Genomic DNA, 6,299 nt, shown 5'->3' with positions numbered 1-6,299 from the left:
CGTAAAAGAGCCTGGGTGCCAAAGGGGTCAACCTAAAAATGTTGTGGTGCAAACATGTTTTCATTGTTTCTGTATCTTCTTTATGTGCAGATGGCAAAACCATATCTCACCACTCTGTAACCTTTGGGCAATTTGAAATACAGTTGTGCCTTGGATCTCAAATGAGTCGAGCGTTTTGGCTCCCAAACGCCGCAAACCCGGAAGTGAGTGTTCCGGTTTGCGAATGTTCTTTGGAACCCGAACGCATGTGGTGTAGTGGTTAAGAGCGGTAGTCTGTAATCTGGGGAACCGGGTTCGCGTCTCCGCTCCTCCACATGCAGCTGCTGGGTGACCTTGGGCCAGTCACACTTCTTTGAAGTCTCTCAGCCTCACTCACCTCACAGAGTGTTTGTTGTGGGGGAAGAAGGGAAAGGAGAATGTTAGCCGCTTTGAGACTCCTTAAAGGGAGTGAAAGGCGGGATATCAAACTCTTCTTCTTCTTCTTCCGCGGTTTCCGTGGAAGCCGTGCCTTGGTTTCTGAATATTTTGGAAGTTGAATGGACTTCCGGAATTGATTCCATTCAACTTCCGAGGTACCACTGTATTTGGCTTCAAGGTTTCATCAACTGAGAAAACTGAAAAGGCTCATGTAATAAAGCATGCATGGAATATGTAATGCAGTAAAACATGCGTGGAATAGGTAACAGCTGCACTACAATCTTTCTGGCACCACGTTACCAACTTTGGGTGTGGCCTCTTCTGCTTCAAGTATTATTATTATTTTAAAATTGTTTCTCTTTGAAGGAGATTATGTTGTTTTCTCATATTTCTCATATTGTTTTCTCATATTATGATTTTATGATTGGACACCCTGCACTGGAATGCCCTGGAGGAGTTTAGAATCTTTTAAAAAGTAATTAAAAATGGACGGAATTAAATAGAAAGATATAAAACACTAATATTTAGAGGAACAATGTACTGCAGGGGGGTGGACTTGATGGCGCTTGGGGTCCCTTTCCAACTCAACAATTCTATGATTCTATGAATGTAAATTGTTGAGCAAGGTTGCTAAGTAACAGTAATGGTGACATGTCTTCCATTGTGACACCTCCCCCTGCTGGAACACTTGTCAGATGTCTTTGGAAAAAAACAGCTATTTGAGCAGACTTAAGAGCGGGAAAAGAGAGGGTAGTTAGGAAGTTACAACCCAGCCACACTTCTGTTTGTCCTGTGATTTCAAGTGATTTCATGAGTCCAAGAGGCTGTTTTTGGCCCCATCAGCCCCACCCCCATGGATATTTGTTCCAATTCAGCAGGAAACAGCAGGTTTTCCAGGATAAAGTGGTGGGACAAAAAAACCCCATCTCAGATCTGTGACTTGAAATCTGGGGACAAACAGGAGTATGGAGGGAGCTACTGGGTTAGTCACGTTAGCTAGTATTTTTATTAGCTAGAGCTTTGTGGCATTAGAGGGGGAATTATAAAGAAAAAAAACCACATCTCTTAAAATGTAAGCTGAATTTCTCTGTGGTTTCTGTATTCTGATTCTGTCACTACCCATGAAAATTCAGAATCCTAGGGGAACATCCCTCCCCAGTCATGGCTGGATTATTCTCAAAACATCGTTTTCAGGACCAGCTTACATGCTTCAAGTGAAACGGCTTGCTTTCTCCTTCATGGGAATAGTCAGAAGAAAACCATATCCAAGTTTGGGAGGGTCTTTTGACAAGCTATTCTCAGTGGACCCAACCCCATGTTGAACTCTCCACAAGTGTGACAGCAAATTCATGTTAAGTCTGGACGTATCAGCTGTCCCAAGTTTAGTGCAGCAATATAGAGAATTAAGACACCAAACTCCCAGTTCCTTACCACCTTCTCACTCTGTCTTACATTGCAAAACCTAAGTATTTGTTTTTGGAGTATTTGTTTCAGGAAGAAAGAAAGCTCTGCAGAGATGGAGGAAGATTTTTGGCATCGCTGCTGAAAGCATAAAGTCCATCCCTTGGCCTGTAAGGTTGAGTCCAAGTCCACATAATTTTTTAGTGGCCTACTGCCCCAGGGATGGACAGGACTGGCTCAGATCCTTCAGGTGAGAAAATTACCTGAGCTGATGGAGAATTGTTGTGATGCTAGTGAGAAACTGGCTAATTGGGTAGGGAGGAGCCATGTCTCTGATTCAAGAAAACTTCAGCGGACTGCAATAGCATCCCGTTTGAAGAAGAGTTTGGATTTGGATTTGATATCCTGCCTTTCACTCCCCTTCAGGAGTCTCAAAGCGGCTAACATTCTCCTTTCCCTTCCTCCCCCACAACAAACACTCTGTGAGGTGAGTGGGGCTGAGAGACTTCAAAGAAGTGTGAATGGCCCAAGGTCACCCAGCAGCTGCATGTGGAGGAGTGGGGAAGCGAACCTGGTTCACCAGATTACGAGTCTACCGCTCTTAACCACTACACCACACTGGGAGATAGACAAGCATTTATTTTTACTTATTTATTATGAGCAAGGTTACTTGATTCATCCATTTATTTGCCCCCAAAGGGGCCAGAGAACAAGCAAAGGGCATCAAGCATCTACGAACCAGGGAAAAGGTATGAACAACAACAACAACAACAACAACAACAACTTTGCTCACTGCTTTTGACTTGAAATCCTGGCACTTACAGGGTCAGGGTGGTGCAGAAGTTACAGCAAGGGTCACCAAGTGACTAGAGGAGAAATGACTGCTGGTAGGAGCACAGAGAGAAGAAAAGCCATGGCACACCTATAACAGCAAAATGGGATGCCTTCCTCTGCCCCAGCTGCAATAAAACATGTCTCTCCTGTATTGGTCTCTACAGCCACAGCAAGTGCTGTAACTCTCCAACAATTTGACTTTACCCCCGATGGTGCACTCTTTCATTGTCTCTTGAGACAGACGGATGTCACTATCCCACCCACCATTGGCATGCGGCCCCTGGAAAAGTGGCCACTCAGTTCCCCCCACCCTGCTTTAATACCACAGTCTAGTGTCCCTGGACAGCAGTATGTCCAACCAGTAACAAAAGGGAGCAGCAAAAAGGAGAGTTCATACTCTTTCTAACCCAACTCCTATTTTTTTGGTGAAATATATTGCTCCCCTTTTAAAGTCTGACTATTTAAATGCCTCATTCACTGGATCATCACCTCGTCGTGGTGAGTGGGCTAGCACGTTCCTATGATCTTTGTGAGTGAAGCTGACGGGAGTCTCGTACTCTAAGCAGGGTCACCCAAGGCAGTAAGCTCAAAGGGGAGGAGCTAGACAAAGAATGATCCAAGAAGTCTTCAACGGCAGAACAGGAGAAAGATAATAAGTGGCATGTTACAACGGCTGTGAAGGCGGATGAAGGCTGTAGCAGATAGGACCGGTTGTTGTGATACTCTTGCCATCGGAATAGAGCCTTACTGTGAAGACTGTGCATGCACTGATCTACACACACAAAACAAATTCATGCACAGACGTCTTCCAAAAACTCATCCTAAACCCCCAAAAGTCCCATGACGATTGGCAAGTGGTAATGGGGGAACCATGAAATCTGAAAGCCCCTAGTCATGAACATGGGCGATAGATACAGATTCAGTCATTCTGACTCAAGGAATGAGGCAGTTGAGTATCTTGGCAGCTGTATCCATGACTGAGCAGTCCTATTCTCAAAACATCGTTTCCGAGCACGATTCAAAGTGTTGGTGCTGACCTTTAAAGCCCTAAACGGCCTCGGTCCTGTATACCTGAAGGAGCGTCTCCACCCCCATCGTTCAGCCCGGACACTGAGATCCAGCGCCGAGGGCCTTCTGGCGGTTCCCTCATTGCGAGAAGTGAGGCTACAGGGAACCAGACAGAGGGCCTTCTCGGTAGCGGCGCCCGCCCTGTGGAACGCCCTCCCATCAGATGTCAAAGAGATAAAGAATTACCTGACGTTCAGAAGACATCTTAAGGCAGCCCTGTTCAGGGAAGTTTTTAATATGTAATGCTGTACGGTTTTTAACACTGATTGGGAGCCGCCCAGAGTGGCTGGGGAAAACTCAGCCAGATGGGCGGGGTATAAATAATAAATTATTATTATTATTATTATTATTTAGGATCCACTCTGGTCACCCTGAAAAGGGGGAAAGGCTAGAAAAGGTACCATATATATATATATAAAATCTACCTTCCATTTTCCCTGACTGGATTACTGCACCCAGTGGGGTCGCCAGCCAGCGGTCATAAAATACAATTGAGCTTTGGAACATGGAATATACGTACTTTGTTGGATAACACAGATAATGAGCATCCCAAACACAGGACTGTGACGTTTTAACATCAATATTGCAGCGCTTCAAGAAACTCAAAGAGCAGGAGAGGGACAACTGAAGGAAGAAAAAGGAGGCTACACTTTCTTCTGGAAAGGTCTACCTGAACAAGAATGTCAAATACACGGAGCAGGCTATGCTATCAAAAACAATCTTGTGAAAAGTCCCTGCTGGAATTAATGAGCGACTTTCAACCCTTCAAATAAAATTTGCCAAAAACCAACAGGCTACTATTCTAAGTGCATATGCACCAACACTGGATGCCAATGGAGACATTAAAGAAAACAATTTACTCTCAGCTGGATACCATCCTATCAGAGGAGGATATCCTCCTGGGTGATTTTAATGCAAGAGTTGGGCAAGATTTCGATCTGTGGCCTGTGACTATTGGTAAAGAAGGAAATGGCAACATTTGGAATCTGACTTTAGACTATATGTGCAGCGCACAACCTTGTTATTACAAACCCACTCTTTCGACAAAATAAATAAATAAAATAAAGCCCAAGCTATCTGGAAGACTATATTCCCTCATACAAACCTTCCTGGGTTTTGAGTTTTCTCAGAAGAGGCCCTTCTCTTGGTCTCACCATCCTCAATGGCATGCTTGGTAGGGATGCGGGTAAGGGGCTTCTCACTGGTGGCTGCTCCCAGAACTAACACCCTGGAGAAGCCAGACTGGCTCCTTCCTTGCTGTCTGTCCTTCTGCCAGCAGTCGAAGACCTTCCTATTACAACCGGCCTTTGGCAACAGACTGCTTTTCATAGGCGAAGCCGGGAGGGCAACTGTCTCCACCTAAAGCAAGTAAATAAATAAAAATAATTAACTAAAAGTAGAAATTGTAGAAAGATTTTGACAGATTTTTCTGAGCAGTTGGGGTCAAACGAAAGAAATTTAAAACAACTGTTGTTGAGGTATGTCATTCCAAATCTGCTAGACAGTTCCGGACAGAGGATGACAACAGGTGGGTGTCCTGCGCCCCCCCCCCATAAATCCTGCCTACGCCTATGGTGCTTTTAATAAAAAGGTTGGTGCCGTGCTGTTTTTATTATAATAATTTGTATGTTTTCAATAGATCAGACACACATACATACAGAGCAGACCCTACAAGTGTCCATATTTTCCAAGGACAGTCCCGGATTTACAGAACCCATCCTGGTTTCTGATTTGATCCCAGAATGTCCCGCTTTTCATCAGAGAAATGTCGGAGGGTATGGAATGACATGACCCCCGAGCCAGGGAGATAAGTAACTATACAACCTTTAGAAGACACCTGAAGGCAGCCCTGTATAGGGAAGTTGTTTAATGCTTTATTATGTTTTTATATATGTTGGAAGCCTCCCAGAGTGGCTAGGGCAACCCAGGCATGTGGGTGGGGTATGAATGATGATGATGATGATGATGATGATGATGAATAGGGCATCCTTAGTTTCACTGGAGAAATGTTGGAGGGTATGACACAGGAGCAATAATTTAAAAGCAAATACATATGTTGAATTGCTTTTTAATGATTGTTTCCTTCTCCGTCCATGTTTTTAGCTACCCTTATTTTATCTGTAAGCTGCCTTGAATCCCTGTAAGGGGGAAAAGGCATAAATAAGTAAAAACAACATTTCATATTAAGACAACTGGATGGGTTAACTCCTCCCCGCCTCATGTTTTTAGCTTCCCTTATTTTATATCAGCTGCCTCGAGTCTCTGTGAAGGAGAAAATGCAGGGTATAAATAAATACGTAATAATAATAAAATTTCATATTAAGACAACTGCCTAGGTTTACTCCCCACCCCATATGTTTTTAGCTGCCTTTATATTATCTGTCAGCGGCCTCGAGTCCCTGTGAAGGAATGGGAAAGGCGGGGTACAAATAAATAATAGTAATAACAATAATAACAACAACTCGCATTAAGACAACTGGGTGGGTTTGCTCCACCCCTCCCTATGTCTCCAGCCGCCTTTATTTCATCCCCGAGTCCCTGTGGGTAATTAAATGCAGAATACTGGCGGTAATAATAAT

The 6,299-nt window shown here is 44.0% G+C and overlaps 1 long non-coding RNA gene across 2 annotated transcripts in view; it reads left to right on the top strand.

Moving 5' to 3' along the window:
• Positions 1–817: 817 nt before the first annotated feature.
• LOC310844417 overlaps positions 818–6,299 on the top strand; it is a 205,400-nt gene continuing 199,918 nt past the window's right edge. The window contains exons 1-3 of one of the 2 annotated variants that reach the window (XR_014564105.1): positions 818–2,068; positions 2,518–2,567; positions 4,310–5,571. This is a non-coding gene — a long non-coding RNA (uncharacterized lncRNA). Of the gene's footprint in view, positions 2,069–2,517; positions 2,568–4,309; positions 6,294–6,299 lie in introns of those variants that run through there. The other variant, XR_014564106.1, reaches the window with a different exon arrangement.

The sequence above is a fragment of the Podarcis gaigeae genome (genome assembly GCF_964106915.1).
Source record: "Podarcis gaigeae genome assembly, chromosome: 5".
NCBI lineage: Eukaryota > Metazoa > Chordata > Lepidosauria > Squamata > Lacertidae > Podarcis > Podarcis gaigeae.
Note: the sequence above shows the minus strand (reverse complement) of the source record. Positions and strands in the feature narration are given on the sequence as shown.